At 40.7% G+C, this 25,832-nt stretch overlaps 1 protein-coding gene across 1 annotated transcript in view; it reads right to left on the reverse strand.

The window, feature by feature from the left end:
• The window catches only part of FRYL (FRY like transcription coactivator), a 263,554-nt gene extending 239,134 nt beyond the window's left edge, over positions 1-24,420 (reverse strand). Inside the window, exon 1 of the mRNA XM_049790204.1 lies at positions 24,272-24,420. The gene's annotated coding sequence lies outside the window, so the exon portion shown is untranslated. The remainder of the gene's footprint in view (positions 1-24,271) is intronic.
• Between the last annotated feature and the right edge of the window lie 1,412 nt (positions 24,421-25,832).

Here is a 25,832-nt window from a genome sequence, read left to right on the forward strand (position 1 = left end):
AGAAGGGAGTAGGGTGCATTGGTAGTGGAAATGTTGCACTGGTGAAGGCAGGGGGTGTTCTTTTTATAACTAAAATCCAACTACAAACATGTTTGTAATCGTGGTGCTTAAATAAAGATATTATAAAAAAAGAATGTCTAGGGAATTAAAGTTATTAAATCAATGTTATTGTTGTGACTTTTATAGCTATAATTTCAAGAACTGCACATTAGATATAATTTTACTACAAGTTCCTATAAAAGACCATGCAATTTTGATATGTATATTAACATTTTTAATTCAAAATTCTGCAATAAGAACTCTGGATTAGTTTTTTGTTTTTTTGTTTTTGGGTCACACCCACCAGCGCTCAGGGTTACTCCTGGCTCTACACTCAGAGATCACTCCTGGCAGGCTCGAAGGGCCATATGGGATGCTGGGATTCGAACCACCGTCCTTCTGCATGCAAGGCAAATGCCCTACCTCCATGCTATCTCTCCGGCCCCTACTTCAAATTTTAATAAGAAAAACTGAATGGCTGTTTCAGGTCACAGAAAAGTAAATGGTCATAATTTAATCCACAAAACTTACCTGCACTCCTCCCAAATTTATAGTCCCCCAAGAGTTTCTACACATGTAAAAAGATCATTTGTCACCTGTAATATGACAACTTGTATCAGAAGCTTTTAAAATGATATGGTCTTGGGGGTCAGAGTGACAGTACAGTGGGTAGGATTTTTGCCTTTCACGCAGCTGACCTTAGTTCAATCCCCAGCACCCCATATAGCTCTTCAAACATCAACAAGAGTAATTACTGAGTGCAGAGGAAGGAATCACTGAGCACCAGTGGTATGCACCACCACTACCCCAAAAATAAAATAAAATGATTTTGGTCTTGGCCCAATAATTCTACTTCTAGGAGTTTATTCTAGAAATATAATCAGAAATATACATATAACTACTCTATTTACAAAGATACCTAATCACTGTATCATTATTCCACATAGGCAGAATAAAATACTGCAAGAGAATAAAATAAACCGTTGGGGGGTAATGGTAAACATAACATGTTACTTAATTTAAAATGACATTTTCTGGGCCAGAGAAATACTACAAAAAGAAAAATGCTTCCCTTGCATGCAACCAACTCAGAATCCATCCCTTTCACTACCTAGGAACTCCCAAGCGCCACCGAGGTCTCCCAAACACCACTAAGCAAAAAAAAAGTAATGACTACTGGAGGTCAATCTCATCTTATTGAGGTCCCACTCATCACATTTTAACTGATACATTATAATATTCACTATATACACTTGTGAAAAAATCAAAATCATGTTTGTATTATCTCCCTAATATAAAACTACATTTAGAGATGAAGAATAAACTTAGAAGGACAGACTCAAATTTGTCAAAAATCTCAATACTTCCTATTTCCTCATCTATCAGAATACTTAATTAAGCCTCTTATGGGCTATTATGAGAATTAAGTGAAAAGATGAAATACTTTAGGAGACTAAAATACTTAAGCAGACTTCAACCCTTTCACATCTGCAGAGGAGCATGTGACCTGCTCACAAACAGGTCAATATAAGGAAGGCCAGAGACCCACAGCTTTCAGTCTTCCTAAAGCTGCTGATCAGCGGCAGTCAGCGACCTAGTGGTTGAAGCATGTTGCTTTAGAATGCTTACACACTGTAAGTACACAAGTGTTATCTCTTCCTAAATAACTTTTACATCTCATACTCAGGCAAAATTGTAAAGATTTCCCAAAAAAATGATTTAAAAAACACCTCAACAAATACACAATGGACTACTATTTGACCAGAAGAATAAATGGAGGCATGCAATTTGCAGGTCCATTTGCAAAGTATATCATACTGAGTAATGTTGGAAAGAGACAGACAGACCTCACTGATATGAGGATTATGAAGAAGCATAGCAGGCAACAGTAACAAAGAACATGAGAAGTGTTACAGTGGGGAACACTATGACAATGGTGATGGGAAATGAAGAGATGGAGGGGGCACTGAAAGAGAGTTAAGTGATATATGTTGGAACATTCTATGCTTAACACTCAATCATGGTGATTTTGTAATTCACAGTGACTAAATAAAAAATAAAAAATTTAAAAATTACTTAGAACTCTAGCACCTAGAGAATGCCACTATCACTACTATTACTATCTGAGTCTTATAAAGCGACTTTTCCTCTTTGTCTGCTTGTTGGTACGTAAGGAGTGCCAGGAATGGAATCCAGAACTTCACACATGCAAGACAAGTGCTCTACTGCTGAACTACATCCCTGGCCCTCCTTGAGGTTGTTTAAATATGCATCAAATGTTTTATACATTTGATATCACATTGTATTATATCTATATTTCAAATGGTACAATATTTTAAAAATTCATCATGCATTTAATTATCAGACTCAATCTGATAACTTAATATGACCGTAAAACCTTGATTGGCAATCTGCCTCCATCTTTGAATTTTCTCTCAAAGAAGAATCTAATAACAATTTCTATCTCAAGTGGTAATTCTCTTGGTCTTACCACTTTCTTACTCCCCTGTATGGAATGCACACAACATTCTAGCTGCTGATTTCTCCCTTTCCCTCATGGTTATTTAAGTTTGTTTGCTTTTTTTTACTGTAATTTGCCCTTATTTGGGGGGGCTAGAGGAATTACTCATCTCATATTTCTCTTTTTCCATTTAATCCAGATGGAAGATCTCACCTGGGCCCAGGATGTGACTTAAGTGGCAGGGTACATGCCTTCACGTCTGAAGCCCCAAGTTGGAACCCTGGCAATGTGTACCCGACCCACTACTCCACAGTACCACTGGGTGCTAGCTAATCTTCAGCACAGCCACAACAACAAATGGATCTCTCTTTTATCTCACCCCAGCATCCTAAACACAACTGAAATGTCCATAAAAACGTTCAATGTATTCTTCAAACAGATTCTTAAAATTCCCCTCTCCACACCTAGAAATAGTAGCTCTTTCAAAAACACATCTTGAAATATTTACAGATGATGTGTCTATGGAAGGGAAAACACTGCACCCAAATAAGTAGGAACTGGGGGGAAAAAAGGTTAAAGTTAAATTAATGAGCAAGTAAATAAATTTTTACACTGAGGATTAAGCATGTGAACATTCATTCTATTATCCCTTCTACTGAGCTAGTTTGAAAACTTTCTTTAATGAGAAAAGTGTTTTCAAAACAGATCTTTAAAGAGAAGTATTTAAAACAAGTCTTTGAGGGAAGAAAGTAAAAATATCTCAAAGAAAACCATGGCAGTTTACTTCACTTCTATCACAAATTAACAGAACAATAAATTCAGTGACTTTTTTAAAGCCCCAAAATATTTACACCACATCCAAAAATGAAGTAAACAACTACAGTATTTGTCTCTCAATTACATTTGCCAATAATTCCCACATACAATGCCTTTCTCAAAGCCAAGGTTTCAGCATACCATGCTGATTCTCCAAAACAATATTAGTATTTATATTGTGCATTACAAGAATACAATTATGCCTCTGTACTTGCCCACATGAATATTTGATAAGCAGTGTTATTATGTACTACCATTAAATCATCCAAATTCTCTTGGTGCTTAAATCATATCATCGTACCAAGTTAGGCACATTGTAAACCTTACTTACAGATTACAGTTAGAGCCACTAAAGTGATAATTTGCATCCAGAGGCACACATGATCAGTGTAATCAAACAACCTCCTTGTACATCTTATATTAATACATGTTGTGAGAAAGTAATATACCTGTGTTTATTTCTAATTGTACAGAAAGCACTTTACCTTGGAGGTAGGTCATAATAACAAGCATAGAGGATCAACCTGTTGTCCAGGTTTGATTCACTGCTGAATTCACTGCTGATAGGAATGTAAACTAGTCCAGACATTTTGGAAAACAATATGGAGATTCCTTAAAAAACTAAAAATTAAACTTCCCTGTGACTCAGCAATATCATGCCCTAGATGCTCAGAAACACAATGCAGAATAGTTCTCTGCATTCTTATGTTCATTGCAGCACTATTCACAATAGCCAGAATCTGGAAACAACCTATGTGCCTGAGAATAGATGAGTGGAAAAAGAAACTATAGTACATCTACACAAGAGATTATGCAGCTATCAGGAATAATGAAGTCATGGAATTTGCTTATACATGGATGGATATAGAGAGTATTCTGCTGACAACTGCCATGAGGAGCCTCCTGATCCCCTGAGTACTATTTGGGAGGTCAACCCTAACACACACACACACACACACACACACACACACACCAATGTATTAACAGTTTTAAATTTCTTCCTATAAAATATTGAGGCTCTGAGAGTTGTCTCTACAATGATTCCCTAAGAATAAAAAAAGTCACTTTTATATCTATTATAGTGCCTAGCAAACTGATTTCATAAAAATAATGTAGCACTTAATAAAGATTACTCAATTACTATGCAAACAAAGCATAAATGCAAAACTTTTTCCTTTTATGTATATTTTCCACATACTATGAGATGACAACTCAAGGCAATGAACAGTTTAAAGAAAGCTTGAGATTCTCCAATAGCACTGAAGCTGCCAAACAAGAGAGAAGAACGTGGAGGGTAAGGATAGTGCTAGAGATCATTCTGCTGGTGGGAGCACTCTACTGGTGGAGAACCTTCTGGTGGTAGTACCCTGTTGGTGGGAGAACCCTGCCAGAAGGGAAATTCTGCTGGAGGGAGTACACTGATATTAGGAGCAGTCTGATGGAGGGCCTCTGCTGATAAGAGCAATCTGCTTGTGGGACTCTACTGGTGAAAGCACTCTGCTGGTGGGAATACTCTAGTGAAAGGGGCTTAACTGGTGGAAGCACTCTGCTGGTGGAGGCAATGCAGAGCATGAGACTAGCACATTAACATTAATTCTCATGCCAGTCACACCTCAATAAAAAATAAAGCAAAAATAAAATTATAACAAAAATGTACAACCTGGTGCTATTGTATAACATGAAGTCACAGGCATAAAATTTTAAAGTAATATGTACTGTAAGCATGCATGCATGTGTATTCTAAGTGTGCTAGCAATCTATAAAGAGTACTTTTATTAATTTACCTACATAAAAAACAATTCACTGAAAAATTATTCAGAAAGTCAGAATGAAAATAAATTGGTAATTTAGTTTCAATGCTACCATTTTTCTCCTGCATGAGATTATTAATAAAAAGAAATCATGTAATTCCACTTCAAATAAAAATAACCAAAAAACTAGAATATAAAATGTACATAAAATAATCATGATTTATTAATAGTGCTCTATTGTTGACTTAAGTGCTATCCTCTGCTTTTGTTTTAAATCATTTTTCCTATTAAAAATATTTCAAGTACGTGAAGTTTTTTTCTATATACATTAGCTGTCAATAAACTATTTACAGTCTACCTAAAGTAGAGGATGAAAGAATCCATGTATTGTAAGACTTTCCACTTGAAATTAAAATGACGTATTTTGGGGGCTCGAGAGATAAGACAGTACAGTGGGTAGGGCGCTTGCCTTGGACACTGCCAAACGAGGTCTGATCCCTAGCATCCCCTATTGGCCCAAGTCCACCATGAATGATTCCTGAGTGCAGAAGCAGGAATAAGCAACCTCTGAGCATTGCTGAGTATGGAACAAAAAAACTAAGCAACAAATAAGACATATTTTTGCTTTGTTCTGCTGTGGTTCTGGAATCAAACCCAGAACCTTATATATACTAAGCAAGTAATCTCGAAATAAAATATTTCCTCAGGGCCCGGAGAGATAGCACACCGGCGTTTGCCTTGCAAGCAGCCGATCCAGGACCAAAGGTGGTTGATTCGAATCCCGGTGTCCCATATGGTCCCCCGCACTGCCAGGAGCTATTTGTGAGCAGACAGCCAGGAGTAACCCCTGAGCACTGTTGGGTGTGGCCCAAAAACAAAACAAAAAAAAAATTTCCTCAATAGTCAATCTTTATTCCTTTTGTATAGTATTATACAATGTCTTGTGAATGCTGGAGAGATAGAACAGTGTGTAATGCATTTGTCTTGCATATGACAAGCTGGGATTCAATTCCTGGCATAACACATGGCTCCCTAAGCCCCACAAACAGTGAATTCTGAGCATAGAGCCAGGGGTAAGCTTTGAGCACAACCAGGCATGAAACAAAACCAAAAAGCAATAAGTAAATTCACTGATTAATTAATAAAATTAAAAAAATGTATGATGATGCATTAAAACATCATAATACAGGTCTCATTTTCTTTTGTTAAGCTTTACCTAAGATTCCCATATTTATAGAATCTTGAAACTGTTTGAAAAATATCTAGAATATGGAGCCGGAGCAATTGCGCAGCTGTAGGGCGTTTGCCTTTCAAGCAGCTGATCCAGAAAGAACCTCAGTTTGATCCCTGGCATCCCATATGGCCCCCCCAAACCAGGAACACTTTCTGGTAGCATATCCAGGAGTAACCCCTGAGCGTCACTGGGTGTGGCCAAAACAAAACAAAAAAGATCTAAAATTTTACCAATATTAACGTAATTCCTGATTTTTGTTGGAGAGGTGTTCATATTTGGTAGTGCTCAGGGGCTACTCCTGGCAGTGCGCGCGCATGTGCACACACACACACACTCTCACTCTCACTCCCTCTCCCTCTCCCTCTCCTCATCTCTCCCTCCCCTTCCCTCCCTCCCTCCCTCCCTCCCTCCCTCCCTCCCTCCCTCCCTCCCTCCCTCCCTCTGCCTGCCTGCCTGCCTGCCTGTCTGTCTGTCTGTCTGTGGTATGTGGTACCAGGGTCACAGCTTTCAAGGCAAGTGCCTTAGCCGCTGTATTGCCCATACTACCTCTTCAGCCACTGTTCTCTAATTTTTAAGTGAACAAATGTTTATAAATACATTTCTGTTACTTAGAAAATAATGTGTTTTTAATGAGCCAGTTCTAGGTTTCCAGATATGGTTAACATATCCCTACCTTTTCTTGGATTTCTAAATTTTAATTTCTAGCAACAATCAACTAAATTGAAGTGGGTCTTTTAAGAGTTTCATGGAGAAACCCCTGAATTGTTCCCTGAAAAAAAAAAAGAAATTTGCTTTGGCAGGGAAGCTGGCAAGCATAGAGTGGGTCTGGGCAATTAACTGCTACTCTTAGAACATAGTAATTGGTGCATTCCTGTTATAGAGTAACCATGAGCCCAGAAACATGCACTTAACTCTGAGTAGCCTCAAGGCCAAGAACCTTGAACGTTTTTTTTTAATTTTAAATAAAATAAATTGAATCACTTTAGAATCACCATGAGATACACAATTACAAACTTGTTCATGATTTAACTTTCATACCCGTGCACATTTCCTGTCACCAATGTCTCGATTTCCACCCTGTCCTCCCCATTGCCTGCCTCTAAGGCAGACATTTTTCAACTCTCTCTTTTTCTCTCTTTCTCTCTTTTCTTCCCTCTGTCCCTTTAGGTCACCTTGGTTTGTAATACTATAACTGAAAGGGTATCTTTCTTATCACTTTACCTCCTTTCAGCACTTGTCCAGCGTGATCATTTCCAGCTAACATTGTCATAGTGGTCTCTTCTCTGCCCTAACTTCACTCCCCCACTATTTGTAGCAAGCTTCTCCCGGTACCTGCTCATGGACACAACTCATCCTCCAAGAGCTTCTGGACCAGGTAGAATACACTGCACAAAGGGTCTGCAGAGCTCGGGAGAAATTCCCTACATGTGGACACTCCACAGTTAAGTGGAATGGAACGAGTCATCCACAGACATGGAGACGGACAGAAAAGACATCCGGAAGGAGTACAGAAAGGCTGCACCACTTCCTGAAAATTAACTGGAGCAAAAATGTACAACAATTCCAACAGTCGCTTGCCTTGCTCTGAGGAGCTGGCTCACTGGAGATTCAAGAGTGGTTGAACTGGCAAGGAAAGGCTTCATCAAAGCAAACTTTAACTGGAGGCCTCTGACCAAACCTCCTAGGGTGGTGGCGCCACGTCTGGGTGGCACCCAGTAAGCCAGGCACCCTCTGGGTTACACAACAGCTCCAAGCTTTATCCCCCAAATGGAGCGCTTGGTACTGCCTCCTCCCAAATTCCTGAAAGCAGGCATTGTGTGGGGTAAGGCTCATATGACAGACAGTTCATCTCATTAGAGAAATGTATGGAGTAAGGAGCAATTTATTCAGATAAACATCTTCTGTATGGAAAAGAGCTCATTTCAAAGTTAGCAACAAAACAACATTCCACAGCAGTTTGGTCACGACGGATGACCATATAGAACATGCCACAAAGCTTAATCCTCTTTCCAGGCATCCAGGGACTCCAAACGAACTTGCTTGACTGAAGGAAAAATAAAAAGGTCAAAACCCCACCCTATCAGAGGGCTTTTTTCTCCAGAGGTATGAAATCAGTCTCAACAACTTATAAATATAAGTGGGAAGTGGGAGGAAGTCAGAAGGCTCACTGCACCTTATCAAACAATATCCTAGAAAGATAGCAACAACACCAAATCACTAAGAGCTTCCTGTCTGAGAGATTAGGCTAGATGCTTATGCATTACCTCAGTTTAACGCCAGCAAATCCACCACTCCTGGACATGTCTTTATTTGTAGAGAAATGAACTGAAAGTCGTAAATAAATTGAAAAATAATGCACAGATCTGAACTCTTTCACATTTTTAAAAAATACATTGTTATGGCAGGAGAGAGAATAAAAGAGGTAGAGCATTTTCCTTACATGCAGCTGACAGAGGTTTGATCCCCAGCATCCCTATGATCTCCCAAACACCCCCAGAAGAAATTAGTGCAAAGCCAGGAGTAATACCTAAGTACTGCTCGGTGTGTACCTCCCCTTAAAAAAATCCTCAGTGGAAGAATAAAAAGAATAAGCTGTTATATGGAATAAGATTAAATAAAGTATTCAAATTAAAACAATTATTATTTTAATGTTTTAATGTTTTTATATTGATTCTGAACCTTAGGACAAAAAGCTAGACTTCTCAAACACAGGATAATTAGATACAATTGATACACAAATTATCATAAATATTTTATAAAGAAAATATATGCTTTCTCAAAAATAAAAAATAGGAAGAGGAAAAAAACATTACATCAATAAACTAGATATACTTATTTAAGGACTAAATTCAAGCTCAGGGTTGAAAGAAGAAGATAAGACCTGTGCTCTGCTGGGAGCCTGGAGGTTCTGCCAGCATGGCGTTTGGCAGCCCTCAGCCATGCCAAAGGTCTCTTTAACCAGGCCTAGGAAGGGGTGAGAGACATGGGTCACCCCAGCACCCCTCTACCTCCTTCCTCCGGAATTCCAGGGCTTTTCCTGGCCACATAGCTGGGCAAGCCAGCGAGGTGGGTCCCTTGGAGGAGTTTATTGGTTTCCCTAGGCTTTCCCCATTTCCCTCCCGGCTCCAAAGGGAGGAGGGTCTGGGGTGGGGGCTCTGACCTTCCGGCCTTCTAGCTCGGGAAGGATCTCCTTCCTTCCTGGGAGCCGGGAGGTTCTGCCAGCATGGCGTTTGGCAGCCCTCCGCCATGCCAAAGGTCTCTTTAACCAGGCCTACGAAGGGGTGCGGGACATGGGTCACCCCAGCACCCCTCTACCTCCCTCTTCCGGAACTCCAGGGCTTTTCCTGACCACATGGCTGGGCAAGCCAGCGAGGTGGGAATAGAAGCACAATAGGTTCTGGCATTAGGACTTACCAGGGAAGTGTCCTTATTAAACCTGTCCATTGTGTAACCGCGTGGGGGCTAGTGCCCCCGCGCAGAACATAATGACAAATATTAGGATATCATTGTGTTTCATCTGCTTGTCATAATCTAAAAGCCGTCCAGGAGCTCATTTTATTCCTTTGCTCCCTCACTCCCATCTCTTGTTACCCCACATTTAACCATTTTTCTGTACTAATGATTTTTGTTTTGGCCAAGGTGGATTACATATCTTTCACAGTAATTTTTTGGGTGGAGTCTGAAGCTTCAGCAGGCAACGCATCACGGCAAGGCTCCATGCTGTAGGCTTTTTGGCTAAGATAAGGTGAAGATGCAGCCTCGGCTGCCCCCACAGCCTTCTCTCTCCTTCCTCCCCATCCCCAAGGTTATTCCTGGACACCTGCTCAGGGTCCCAGCAAGTGGGTTCCTGCGAGGTGCAATTTAAAAGAGACCCCAGGCTTCCTTATCCCTGCAAGGGGCTGGGAGGGGACTGGTGAACTTTCAACTTCCAGCAATTAGGAAGCAAACACCTCTCCGGGAGTCGAAAGCTTCAGCAGGCAACAAGGGCTCTTTGCTTGTCCAAATCACAGACCAAAGTGGTGTCTTGGAAACACCCCCATCCCTCTAGACTATTTCTAAAACATAAAAGGGACACGTGTATCTCCTTTGTATATCTCAGATGTATTCCCTTAACATCTATTAACTCTTTTCGAACATCCTCATATAGTGACAATTTTGCCCACTGGATTTGTTATTTGATTAATTTTCCCCCTTTGAGATCTGTTTTATAAGCAATACTGGTGGAAGAGAATCTCTCTATAGATTTCATGTTTAAACCAAGTTATGGGGAATGTTGGACTTTATTCGTCGGCCCCCAGCTGCACCAACAATATCTTGTGGCATTGCTTCTCTTTTGCATAGGCACATTAAAATGGGAAAATAATACATATGCAAACAAGTTCTTATCTAATAGAGATGGGAACACAAATTTGGTAATGTAATTAAGCCTTTTACCCTGAACATTGGCATAATGATTTGGCTTAGGCCTCAGAAGAATGGGCATCGTCCACACACCTGAACAATGGATGCCATCTATGGAAACAACCACAATTGTCTATAACATTACCAGGATCCAAGCCTCTACCAGGGAAGACCTACCACTGCTTTGGCATTGACTTACTCCAAAGAGTGCTCCCAACACCCAGATGACTCAGCAACAGTCTGCATGTAGGGCAGATCGCTCCGCATTTAATGGTATGCTGAAACTAGAGGATGCTCCACATCTGCCTGACATCGATGAAAGAAATGCATAGAATCCAGAGTCTTTAAATATAAGAATCTGATACCAAAAATAGCTAAAGTGTGAAAAAGTTGCACCAGGACCACGGAAAATGACTCAGGTTGAACAGACTGGTATGCCTGGAACCCAGAGTCGGCCTTATGCCAATAAACTTCTGGGTGAGGCCTTTTTGTAATCAGGTCAAGGATTTTTTTCCATTTTCCCCATTTTTCTGGACCTATGCAAACAATGGCGATTGGCACTATCATACCTTTCTATATTTTTTACTCTTATCCTTTAAGGGAAAAAAAGTACAACTTACTGAACTTAAAAACAAATTGTAGTAGAATGCCTGTCCCGAATACAGGCAGGGGATGGGAATGGGGTGGGGGTAATGTGCACTGGTGAAGGGGGGTGTTTTGGTTATGACTGTAACCCAACTATGATCGTGTTACTTAAATAAAAAATATATTTAAAAAAAAAAAAGACCTGTGCTCTGCATATAGAAAATCTGGGCTCAACTTCTGGCACAGCATGGTAAGACCCTGGAAGGGATCCTTGAGCACAGAGTAAGAAATAGCCCGAGCACTGAATCAGGAATCATACCCAAGCACCAAAGGTTACTATTAAAAGTCCAATAACAACCTTATAAATAAAAATGACATTCCCTCACTTGAGTAAGAAATCTTAATTTGGAGCCAGAGAGATAGACAGCACAGCATATAAGATGCTTGCATGTGGCCCACCTGAATTCGATCCCTGCCTGGCACTCCATATGATCCCTTGGGCACTGCCAAGAGTAATTCCTAAGTGCAGAGCCAGGAGAAACTCCTCAGCATTACTGAGTCTGGCCTAAAATAACTAAATAAAGAAAGAAAAAACCTTCATAAAAGCATAAACAAGTATTTCCTAAAGATGGACACAGTAATTCAAACAACCACGATATTGCCTATCAGCAGTATTTTGGGAAACCCTGACAAAATAAGCAAGTATCAGTTGTCAACATAGGTGCTTCAAGTGAAGTTTCCCCTCAGCGAGAGCTGAGCACTAGCCTCATTTGTAAAGAGAGAGAGAGAGAGAGAGAGAGAGAGAGAGAGAGAGAGAGAGAGAGAGAGAGAGAGAGAGAGAGAGAGAGAGAAATTATAATAATACAGCAAAAGAAAACTCCACTTTACTTAAATGGTCCTTTTCCTGGGTGTCTACATGCTCACTTTTGTTTATTCCTGGTTTTGTATTGAAAGAAAAATTGGTGTCTGGTTCACATAAGTCGTATTCAGGGTCATTTTTAATTTTCTCTATGGACCAACTTCCCAATGCAGGTTATACCCCCTCTTAGTGTAAGAAATTGAGTAGGGGAGGGGCCAGAAAGATAGCACAGTGGTAGGGTATTTGCCTTGCATGAGGCCAACTTGGAATGGAACCTGGTTTGATTTCCAGCATTCCATATGGTCCCAGGAGCCTGCCAGAGGCAACTTCTGAGTGCAGAGCCAGGAGTAACCCCTGACCACCAATAGGTGTGATGGAGGGCCTTTAGTTCTAGAGGGTCATATGTGGTGGCTGGGATTGAACTGAGTCAGCACTGTGCAAGGCAAGTGTTTTTCACGTGTACTATTTCTCTGGTCCTGTTTGGGGAAGAAGACTATTCCCAAATGTATATGTAGGTGGGGGGGGGGGGAACCAAATACTGCTGAGATCCTAGGGCTCCCATATACAAATCATCACCCCAGCCCTTGAAGTCATCTTCAAGGCCAAAACGCAGAATCTATGAGATCCAGATATAAACACCAACTGGGAGACTGGCAAGTAAAAGTGTGTCCCCCCCACAATAATATTAAGCTTTCTAGAAACCTAACAATGGTAAATAATAATAAAAGAAAACAGACATAATCTCACTATTTCCACTGAGCTTCACTTAGACATCAAATAGCAAAGGACACAAACAACAACTAGAATATTCTCTAGGTCATAGCGAAGGCAAACCTATGGCACACGTGCCAGCTGTGGCATGCGTAGGCCTTGCAGCTGGCACGCAAGAAGGTCCGCAATTAAGATATGTGGCACAGTGGGAGTCAAGTGTGCTGGTGTCTGCTTTGCAGCTCACTTGGCAACAGGGCCAGACTGGCCATTGGGAGGATGTGCTGGCACTCTGAGGAAATTCTTTGGTTTTGTGTGGCAGTTTGGGCACTTGGGCTAAAAAATGTTAGCCATCACTGCCTAGGACCTTAAGAAATCTGTAGTATGAGGTGACTCATCCATTTCTGGGACCTTCCCTCCATATCTGTACTATGATAAAGTTCCAAATATGGTACAAATGGAATTACTGTAAAACAAACAAGTACTTAACTTGTTCTATGATCAGGTTTCTAAATTAATGCTATGGCTATATTTAAAGCTATAATATTCAGATTGGATTTGTAATGTGAGAGGGGAAAGTGCAAAATGAGAAACTGAGTCACTTATCTTGGCTCACCAGAGTTTTTGTCAACCACATTACTCTACCAGGGAAGACCCTACCGCTGCTCTGACATCGACCTACTCAAGAGACTTCCTTAACACTGAGAAGACTTAACAACAACAACGACCTGCTTACTGGACAGGGCTTTCTGCATTGCCCTTTAATTGTGAGGTGAAACGAGAGGATGCTCCATACCAGCCTGACTTTAATGTAGGATATGCAGATTCCAGGATCATTAATACAGAAACCTGATGCCAACAATAGAGACTGCGTGAAAAATAAAACTGCATTGGCACTACAGACAATGACTTGGATTGAACAAACTAGTTTGCCTGGAGCCTAGAGTTGGTCTTATGCCAGGAAACTTCAGGGGTAGAGTCTCTTTGTATTTAGGCCAAGGCTTTTCCTTTACATGTCCCCCATATTTTGGTGGGCCTATGCAAACAATATTTGCCACTCTAACACCATTTTTACTATGCTCCTTTGACTCTAAACCTTAAAAAAAAAAAACACTTAAACTTTTGATGTTAACTTAAACTAATATGCATGTGCATGAAAATGTAAAAAAATACTATGCCTTCAATGTTTAAGGAGCCACATAAATTTCATGGCTTTAGATTGTTTTGTGTACTGGTAAGAAATGTCATAATGTACTACTATCAGGGGACTTGTGGACAAAGTAATTGTACATGGGTTCTGTTTTATTTTTCTTAATGTTCTTTGACTATAAGTCCAAAATTTAGGTGTCAGCAAGGGGATTTCTTCTGAGAACTCTGTTTATGGGTGATTGTCCTTCCACTGTAACTTTACCTTGTTCTCTTTCTTTGCATCATTGTTCTCATAATTAAAAATAAAAAATAAAAAATAAAAAAAAACAAGTTCCGTGGGGAGAGCAGTGGCGCAAAGCATAGGCGTCTGCTTTGCGCATGGTAGCATAGGACGAACCGCGGTTCGATCCCCTGGTGTCCCATATGGTCCCCCAAGCCAGGAGTGATTTCTTAGCATTTAGCCAGGAGTAACCCCTGAGCATCACTGGGTGTGGCCCAAAACCAAAAAAAAAATTTTTTGAAAGAAATTCCATGTGGGGTCAGAACAATAGCATAGCGGTAGGGAGTTTGCCTTGTACATGACCACACAAGATGAACCTGGGTCCAATCCCCAGCATCCCATATTGTCCCCCATCCAGGAGCGATTTCTGGCACATAGCCAGAGTAACCACTGAGCATCACCAGCTATGGACAAAAAAAAAAAAAAAAAAAAAAAAAAAGAAATTTCATGTGGAATGTACTGTTTCACTTAGCACAATTTTATCTTTAAAGTCATTCCTAAAACCTGTCAAACTGTGAACTAATTATATAAAGCATTTGTTTTCTAGATTCTCAGTTTTCACAAAATAAAAACTAAGGAGCTAAAGAGAGAATAGTTCCTTGCATGTTTCTGACCCAGGTTCAACCCAGGTCAATACATGGTCCCCTGAGTATTTCCAGGAGTGATGTCTGAGCATCTAGCCAAGAGTAAGTTCTGAGTATCACCAGCGTGGCCCCAAAACAACCACACAAGAAAAAAACAGAAAGGGAATCCAATTTGTGAGCAATCAATTAACATAACCAAGTGACAATTTTCTTACTACGGCAATAAACATAAAAACACAGCCAGGATGAAAGAAAAACTATGGTAGAACCTTAAGAAACACATACCTGAATCACCCATTTCCCAAGTGTTCCATTCTTCCAAACCTGGTTCCTCCTGGTTCCTGAGCCAGCTAGTATGTGATCAACCTCTCTCCTGCTCTGGGAGCCTTCCATATGCAAAAGATTGGCAGCCCAGTTTTCATTCTACAAATTTACCCTAGACACACCTTCAAATCTTAGTTTTTAAATGTCACTTTCACAAAGAGGCTATTGCAACTTGATTTTAATACTCGCACACTGTTTTTGTAAAGGCATCATATAATGGTCACACATCAGTGTTCAGAGGAAGGAGTAACCCCTGAGCAAAAGAAAAAAAAAAGCCCTAGTGTGCCCCACCCCTCAAAAAAAACCAAAATCATCTCTTGCTTTTGTGTTTTGTTTTGTATTCATATTGAAAGATGCTCAAGGCTTACCTCTGGCTCTGAGATCTATTATCACTTCTGATAGTGCTCCATTATGTGATAACCTCAGGAGTCAAACTGGGGTTGGTAATGCACAAGGCAGGAGCATGACCTATCTTACCCCCTATATTCTCGTGCCAAGCCCCCTAAATTACCTTTTAGTGAGAAGAATAGATGTGACATTATTGGGGAAAAGTTGAGAAGTAAAATAAAGGATATAGAATAGCTTCTTGGGGGCCGAAGTGATAGCATAGTGGTAAGGCAAAGTTTGCCTTGCACACAGCCAACATAGGATGGACCCCGGTTCATATCCCAGCAGCCCATATGGTCCCCTGAGCCTACCATAAGTAACTTCTGAGAACAGAGTGAGGAATAATTCCTGAGTGCTGCCACCAGGTGTGACCCCTCAAAAAGAAAAACAAAACAATGAAACTAAAGAGCATAACTTCTTGGGACTGAAGAGATAGCTTGGAGGCAGGGCGTTGTTTGCCTTGCATGCAGAAGGATGGTGGTTCAAATCCCAGCATCCCATATGATCCCCCAAGAGTGATTTCTGAGCATAGAGCCAGGAGTAATCCCAGAGCACTGCCGGGTATGATCCAAAAACAAAAACAAATAAAAAGAGTATAGCTTCTTTTCTGGCAAGATGAAATCAATTAAAAAAAAGGCTAATATGCAAATATTAGCAATATTATGCAATAATATGCAAAGAGCTTCCAAAATAAAAACCAGAACCCAAAGAAAAGAAGGCCAAAAGAGGACAACAGGTCTGGATAAAGTGTTGGACTGAGTGCCTGCCTTGCAAGTGTGTGGTCATAATTCGATTCACAGTGTCTCACCTACACTGAGTATGATCTTAGTAGCTGTCCTATCTGTGACCACCACCCCCCAGCACTGCAAGTAATTTCTGGCCATGCCATAGCCAGATGTCATGAGCACTACAAAAAGGGGTGAGAGCCCAAGGGAATAATACAACCACAATTGTAGGTCTCAAGTTAGGAGTGTAACCCCCAAGAGCACATGTATAAGCACTAAAGCTAAGTAGCATGTACCCTGGGGATCACCAAGGCCAAGTATGTAAGTGCCATAACAGACAGCTGAGCCCCAGTGAGCACCACATAGCCAGGCAAAGGTACAACTACAGACAACACAAGGACATTGAAAATATCCATGGGGAGTGTGTGAAAAAGGAAGGAAACTTAAAGACAGTTACAGAAAAAGCAAAGCAAATATCTCTCAATCATACACAAAGATTTATGTTCACTCATACTCAGATTAAATATTAACCTTATGTAAAATTCCCTACAGCAAAATACTCAAGAAGTTTGACAACATTTTGTTGATCAGCTACATATAAAAATTACTGATGGAAACACATGTAAAATTCTTATGAAGGTACACCTGGCACAATTTAGTAATAACTGGTACGAATTTACCACTTGATACTACAATTCCATGACTAGGGATTGTATGTTTCAAATAATACAAGTTCAAAATATACAATATTATAAATGAGTAATTAAGTATAGTCTGATTTTGCTATCCATATGTCATTGGTAATCAGGATTCTCAACAGACACAGTATAAACAAAAGATGAAATAAAAATGTCGAGTAAGGGGCTGGAGAGATAGCACAGTGGTTGGGTGTTTGCCTTGCATGCAGCCGATCCAGGACAAACTGTGGTTCAAATCGAGGCATCCCATATGGTCCCCCATGCCAGGAGCAATTTCTGAGCGCAGAGCCAGGAATAACCCCTGAGCACCACTGGGTGTGGCCCAAGCCCCCTCCTCCCAAAAAAAAAAAAAAGTTGAGCAAAACCTGTACAGTAGAAATTCATGAGATACTCTTAATTTCTCTTCTCCTTAGTTCTGCCAACTCAAAAGTCTAGATAGTAACTATTTTTGGCATTGTCAACCAGAAGGGCCTAGGCTATACTTCCTGAAATTTTATTCCCCAATCCAGGAATCAGGGCTCCGTGGGAAAATTGCTAATGTTAGGCATGTGTATGAGCCTGAAACACTTTGTCATATCAATAATAAAAAAGCATTCAAAGACCAGTTGCTTGGGTTACATCAAAATAACTCAGAAAACAAATTTAGAAGGTTCCAACTGGCCCAAGAGTAAAATATTTAAGCATTGATCAGTATAGATGACAACAATGATTTGTTTTTGGTTTTGTTTTTTAATTTGGGATCATATCTGGTGGTGCTCAGAGGTTATTCCTGGCTCTACGATACTACCTCTCCAGTCCCAATTATTTATGGTTTAATGTAGTCATTTAGCTAAGAGGCTACAATGAATCAGGGGCAGGTCACTAGTAGAGATGGCTAATAGAGTAATCACTAGCTCTAATAATAGTGGTAAATAAACCATGGGAAACACAATTTCATCCAATTCTTCTTTTTAAAAAAAACCTCAAATGGTCTTCAAACACCCAAAAATGAACTGATATCAGTCTATAAGTGTGAAAAAGCTAAAAACCACCAATCTTTGCCTTGATTTTTAACTGCCAGTCCATGGGCGAGTATGCAGCACAGGAGCCAATTTACAGGTTTATACAAAGGTGAAATAAAGACCAGAATAAATGTACATAAGATAGGAAGTTTGCCTTCCCTGCAGCCAGCTGAATTCAATCTCAGGCATTTCATATAGTCCCCATACCCTCCAGGAGTAATTCCTGAGTGCAGAGCCAGAAATAACTCATGTAAGCCCTCTTCTTTTTCCAAAAAAAAAAAAAAAGTCAAAGGACACTAACTAGAGGCAGAGCTAGAGTACAGTGAGCAGGTAGGTCATTTGACTTGCACACAGCAGGCTCAGGTTTGATCTCCGACATCCCATTTGGTCCCCTGAGTATCACCAGGCATAATTCCTGAGCCAGAACTAAACCCTAAGCATCACTGAATGTGGCCCAAAACTCAAAAAAGAATCTAAAACAAAGGACATAATATTATACTTCTAGTAAACAATAATCTATGAAGAACAGTTTCTCCTTAATAAATATCCTACCTAATGAACAGCAGAGTTAATAGTATCAAAAACACTATTTTGCAACCCCTAATAATATAATCAGTAGTCTTTCAGCTGGCTTTGGACATAAAGTTTTATTGGCACACAGCCATGCTATTCTTCCATATGTTGCTGGTGGTGGCTTTCCATTGTAATGGCAGTTTAGTAGTTGTGGCACAGGACACCAGATGGCCAACGAAGCCTGAAAAGTCTGCCCCCTTACAGTTTGCCAGTCCTTGATCTAAAAAGCCTGGAGCACAAATGGCAGCTTATCAAGAAAACAAGAGATGACAAGATGCTGAATACATCAGACACCTGTCCAAAACCCACAGTCTTGACAAAAGAAATCAGCCCTGACCCTTATGAGCAAGTCTCCACTCCAACTACCCATACAGTGGAAATGCCAAGTCAGATAAGTATGCCCAGTTACTTTAAAGGAATGTAATCAGAACATTCCCATCACAAACCCCCAATTCGTTCAACAGACACATTTTATGAAAAAAATACAGAAAGAGAAGAGAGGGTGGGAGAAAGAGTATAAGGGTGAAGGCTCTTGTCATGCATGCAATTGACCCCAGTTTGATTGTATTTAAATACTGCTTTACTCAAGTCAACAATTTTTAAAATGTATAACATTGCTAGAATAAATACTAACTGGACATTGATTTACAATAAAAATACTGTTGGTATTAGTGGGGGGGTTTTTGTTGCTTTTCTAAGCGGATTAGGGAAGTGGACATTTAAAAAATGTTTTAGTTTTATAGCATACCTGGCAGTGTTGGACAAGGAGAAATTTATTCCCAGATTAGTGCTTTGGGACTTGCTCCCACTCAAAAGACCATGTGATGCCAGGGATAGAGCCTAGTATTCTCACATGCAAAGTATGTGCTCCAACTCTGAGTCATCTCTCTAGACCCTACTACTGCTGCTTTGTTTAAAGGTTGATTATAGTAGCACCATGGTCCTATTTTTTTTAATATAAGGCCTTAATACTTGAGGTAAATATAGTAAAATGCAAATAAATTATATGATGCCTAAGATTTGCTTAAAATAATACAGGAATGAAAGAGAAGTCCGTAGAAAACAAACACATAATCTGGTCGTGAAGTGGTAATTACTGAACCTAAATGATAAATTTGGGGGAAGGAGGTGGTTCATCATACTACACAACTTTCTTCTGTTTACTCTTTCATCTTCCATTAGAAAAACTAAAATTGGGGCCAGGCGGTGGTGCTAGAGGTAAGGTGCCTGCCTTGCCAGCATTAGCCTTGGACGGACCACGGTGGCGTCCCATATGGTCCCCCAAGCCAGGAGCGACTTCTGAGAGCATAGCCAGGAGTAACCCCTGAGTGTCACCGGGTGTGGCCCAAAAACCAAAAAAGAAAAACTAAAATTATGGTACCCAAAAAAATGCTCTTCAGGGGCCGGGAAGGTGGCGCTAGAGGTAAGGTGTCTGCCTTACAAGCGCTAGCCAAGGAACGGACCGCGGTTCGATCCCCCGGCGTCCCATATGGTCCCCCCAAGCCAGGGGCGATTTCTGAGCACATAGCCAGGAGTAACCCCTGAGCGTCAAACGGGTGTGGCCCAAAAACCAAAAAAAAAAAAAAAAAAAAAAAAAAAAAATGCTCTTCAAACACCAAAAAAACAATAATTGGAAATTAAAAAAGAATAGATTTGGGCCCAGAGAGATAGCACAGTGGCATTTGCCTTGCAAGCAGCCGATCCAGGACCTAAGGTGGTTGGTTCGAATCCCGGTGTCCCATATGGTCCTCCGTGCCTTCCAGAAGCTATTTCTGAGCAGACAGCCAGGAGTAACCCCTGAGCACCATGTTAATGACCAAGTATGGGATCTTCAAAAGCAAGGGAAAGAAGCCACCTATAAAAAGAGTCAGTTTGGGGCCAGAGGGATAGATAGCACAGCAGGTAAGGCACTTGCCTTGCATGCGGACAACCCAGGTTTGATCCCTGGCATCCCTTATGGTCCCCCCACAAACAACCAGGAATGGTCTGAGTACAGAGCAAGGAGTAATTCCTTAGCTCTGCTGGGTGTGGCCCAAAAGCAAATAGCTAGTTTAGAAATCAGGTAAACGTTTGCTGAACAGATCTAAACTTAATCATATGACCTTTGCCAACAGAATCAAGTAACTAAGAGTAGGAAAAAAAAATTAGCTCCAGTATAAAACTTGATTCAAGATTGGTTCTTCAGAGCTAAGGATGTAGCACATAAATGTAGAGTATAGCCATGCATGTCAGAGGCTGCCAGCTAAAGCCCTGGCATCACCTCAGAGCACTTGAGTGCAATCCCCACCAATGCCAATGTGCCTTCTGGCAAACCACAAGTGAAGATACGACCCCAGCCATAGGTAATGAAGTAGCAGAGCATAGCCATGCATGTCAGAGGCTGCCAGCTAAGGCCCTGGCATCACCTCACAGCACTTGAGTGCAATCCCCACCAATGCCAATGTGCCTTCTGGCAAACCACAAGTGCAGATACGACCCCAGCCATGGGTACTGATGTAGCAGCAACAGTAATGGGAATGGAAAGAAGAAGGGAAAAAAAAAAAACATTTCTCAGTTCCCTGAAAAGGAAGCATCCTCCAGGGACCCTATGCTGCCAGTGCTGCCAGTACAACTGTGGAATGCAGGTGAGAAAAAAAATTAATGAAGCTAGGAAGGAGAGCAAACTTAACTGGGAAAACAAGAAAATGCCAAGAACTGACAAGTTTCTCAACAAAGAGTCAACTTTACAGAATACTCTCACTAGTCTATGGGTTTTAAGAAAAATAAAAGTATCGTAGGGGCTAGTATTGTAGATGGCACAGCTGTAGGGCATTTGCCTCGCACATGGCTGACCTAGGATGGACTGCGGTTTGATCCCCCAGCATCCCATATGGTCCCCCAACCCAGGAGTGATTTTTGAGCGCATAGCCATGAGTAACCCCTGAGTGTCACCAAGTATGGCCCAAAAATAAATAAATAAATAAATAAATAAATAAATAAATAAATAAATAAATAAATAAATAAATAAATAAAGGGCAGTATTGTAATAATAACCAGAGACAATAGAGATGAGTGAGAGCTGGAAGGACCAACCCTCGATATGAAGCTTACCACAAAGCATGGTGAGTGCAGTTATAGAAATAACTTCACTAACAACTATCATGTCAATAGTAGTGAGTGAGAGAAATAGAATGCCTGTCTCGAATACAGGCAGTGGGTGGAGGAGGAGGGAGATGGAGAGCATTGGTGGTGGGAATGTTGCACTGGTGAAGGGGGTATTCTTTATATGACTGAAACCCAAACACGTTTGTAATCATCATGCTTAAATATATTTAAAAAGATGATACATATAGTAATATATCATCTGCAAAAATAAATAAAAATTATATGTATCTTAAAAATAAACAAAAGTTTGATATGCTATGTGCTCCCTAAGCCTATGTTGGAGTTGTACACATGTTTGTGGCCAACCTGTGCACATGGTTCCCACATGCATGTGTCACCCACATCTCCCTTTTGAGATGTGAAATTTCCTACTTTCATGCTAGGGTGTATACTGGGGCTCACTCTCTAGTTCAAAACAGAAGAAAACAAGGGCCAGAGAGATAGCAGAGCAGTAGGGTGTTTGCCTTGCATGCAGCTGATCTAGGACAGATGGTGGTTCCAATCCCAGCATCCCATATGGTCCTCCATGCCTGCCAAGAGTGATTTCTGAGTGTGGAGCCAGGAGTAAACCCTGAGCACCACCTGTAGTGACCCATTTTAAGAAAAATTAAAAAAAAGAAAAACACAGAAGAAAACAAATGTTAGAAGTTCTGAGAGTAAAGACCCTATCTCCTAAGTTCACAATTCAAAGAGTTAAGAACACTGCTAATAAGGCTAGATAATAGATAACTATTTAAAAAGGAAGGAAGGAAGGAAGGAAGGAAGGAAGGAAGGAAGGAAGGAAGGAAGGAAGGAAGGAAGGAAGGAAGGAAGGAAGGAAGGAAGGAAGGAAGGAAGGAAGGAAGGAAGGAAGGAAGGAAGGAAGGAAGGAAGGAAGGAAGGAAGGGAAAGAAAAAAGAAAATGAATGTGAGAGGCCATAAATTTGATGTTAAGCATCAGATAACATATGTTGATAAAGGCATCTTCTAAAACCAAAAATCAAATTATTCATTACAGTCGTTTATGTTAAAAATACTTTATGAGGGCCCAGAGAGATAGCACAGCAGCATTTGCTTGCAAGCAGCCGATCCAGGACCACAGGTGGTTGGTTCAAATCCCGGTGTCCCATATGGTCCCCTGTGCCTCCCAGGAGCTATTTCTGAGCAGACAGCCAGGAGTAACCCGAGCACTGCTGGGTGTGGTCCAAAAACAAAAAACAAAAAACAAAAAAAAAAAAAAAAAAAAAAGATTACTTTATGAATCTTTTGGGGGGAAGAGGGAAAGGGAGAGCAGAATTTGAAGCCCACCTAAGTGCTAAGACTTACACCTAGTTCTGTGCTCACATCACTTCTGGCAGAGCTTGGAGACCACATGGAATGCCAGGGATCAAATTGTGTTGCTCTGTGTAAGAGAAATGCCCATCTCATTGAATTAACTTTCTTGTTTTCTAAACTGTGTCACATATTTTACAGATTCATTTCACACGAAGATGACGACCATGGCAAACTAACTTGCACTCCACAACACTGTGCAAAGACAAATTAAAGTAGCTAAAACACACCCACAGACACTGCCTCGAAGATGCTGCCCCCAGTGGCAGCCAAATGCCTTCAAGCACTCTCATTCATGGAGAGCAGGTGTCTGGTGAATGCAAACAGACTGATGCTCACCAAGTCTCTATCTCAGTGATTGTACCCCAAAGGCCTCCCTTTTGGACCATTTGTTATGCTCAATTTTACTTTTGTGCATCCCTAAAAAGATATGTTCTGAGTAGCTCTCAGAGCTGTTCACAAAATGCTGATGGCTAACTATCATCTATTCTTACTACAGAAAGGAAAGGAGGATATAAAAAAGGCATACATGGCACCATACTATAAAAAGAGCTGGCATCACACACCTCTTATCCCCATAAATGTGTACATTATTCATAATTGATAGGAAGGAAAAAGATGTTCCTGGTCAATGGATTCAAAAGAGCTAAATAGATAGGAAAAAATAGTAATACAATTAACTACCTCAGCCTTCTAATAAGGGATTAGAGTGCATGAAGTACATATGCATTAAGCTACTTCTATCTTTTAATATTCCTTATAAATATTATACATTATGCTGTCCCAGAATATACTATGGAAAGAATGCCTATGGGCCTCTGAAACTTGATATTATGGCTATATTTAGATGTGATTCTTTTCTTAAAGTGGGGAAGGAATGTGGGGACCAGGGATACAATAATAGGACAGGACTGAGGGGAACAGCCTTTCCTCAAAGAGGCTCCTATTTGAGTCCCTGTGGCACATGTTGCCCCATTGTCCCCATACCAGACATAACCTGGAGATCCCTAGCACCTCCAGGAATGGCCCAGGCAGCCTCCAAGCACTGCAGCACCTTCGAGCTCTAACACAAAACCATGCAGCCAAATTAGAGAAGGCCCTGAATACTGAAGCACTCCTTGAGAGGCCCCCAACCCCTCCAAAAAAAGAAAAGGAAAAAAAAAAGGCTGACACTAAAAGGAGAAGGCAGCTGTTTTACACATTTTGATTCTTCTTCCTCCAAAAATGATGCATGTCCTTACCACTCAGAAAATGTTGAGGCACAGAATTTGTAGAAAAGACACCAGATGTGGAAAGGATCCATCTAGAAGTACTTTTCTGTTCTGGAGCACGTACTGTTCAGGCACAAGAGCAAACACAGTAATGTGGAGCAGCGGTGATTCTCAGTGCACAGAGCTTCACAAAATGTGAAAGGCTGGAAAGGGGGAAAAATGGGTAGGAATGAGACCATAAGTGATTATTAGTATTGTCCAGTTTAAAATAATACTCACAATACTTTAGCAGATTTGATATACATAATTGGATAAATAAAATTCATTTTTATTAACTAAAAAATGGGGGCAACTGCTTTTTATTTTTTAAACATGAACTATGGAAGGAGTCTATGTGGAGAGGAAAATAAACGGCAGAAAATGAGAATACCCTTAAAGGTTATCAGTATTTTTCTGTCAACTGTGACAATCCTATCACACATTTCCTCATTAGTCTAAAATATTATCCTTTATGACTGGAGTGGGATGGAGGAAGTAAGCATCCTAAGAATAGCTACATAGTACTGTAGGACATATATATCATGAACCTTGAAGCAAGGACCCTATAATTAGCTTTCTTTTTATCACAAAGCATCCCACTCCCCATAGCTGTGGCAGTGGCAGTTGTATGTGAAAATATTTCCATAAGATTATTCTTTGCCCGTTGTCCCACCTTGACCTTCCAGGTGGGGGCGCTATTGAGAGCCGAATAAATAGTTTGGGAGTGAGGTGTTCAGGGTCTTTTGCTAGCAGCAGGCTGACAAAGGACTCTCTTCGCCCAACCTTTTACCCCTTAACTCTCCTGTCTGTGTAGATTATTTGCTGCAGATAAATATTACTAAGATCTCCCCCCAAAAGGGGACAAGGAGATGGGAATCAATTTCTCATTCTGGAAGCTCTTTGCGGATACACAAACAACCAACAAAGGAGTAAACGGGACCCAACAAATGGGGCAACAGCAGTGTCTACTGAATGGCATCTATACTGCCCCTCCTCTTTCTGGGACTCTCTTCTACAGAAAGAACTCACAGATGCACCAAATAAAAGGCTTCTGTAGGTTCATTTGTAAAAGTGAAACCGGAAAACAATCCCAGAGTACTGTTTAAATCACGCCTGGTCCCTCCCAGGGCAACAGTTAATAAGAAATTTCTCTCTCGGAAGTAGAAAGCCTGTCTAGAGTACAGGTGGGGGTGGGGTGGGGAGAAGGGAGATTTGGGACATTGGTGATGAAAATGTTGTACTGGTGAAGTGGGGTGTTCTTTACATGACTGAAATCCAACTACAATCATGTTTGTAATCAAGGTGTTTAAATAAAAATATTAATAAAAAATTTTAAAAAATTCTCTCGGTGCCGGAGAGATAGCATGGAGGTAAAGTGTTTGCCTCGATTGCAGAAGGATGGTGGTTCAAATCCCAGCATCCCATATGGTCCCCGGAGCCTGCCAGGAACGATTTCTGAGTGTAGAGCCAGGAGTAACCCCTGAGCGCTGCCAGGTGTGACCCAAAAAACAAAAACAAAATTCTCTCTTTTCTCTTCTACTTCTACTATTCT

The sequence above is a fragment of the Suncus etruscus genome, chromosome 16 (genome assembly GCF_024139225.1).
Source record: "Suncus etruscus isolate mSunEtr1 chromosome 16, mSunEtr1.pri.cur, whole genome shotgun sequence".
NCBI lineage: Eukaryota > Metazoa > Chordata > Mammalia > Eulipotyphla > Soricidae > Suncus > Suncus etruscus.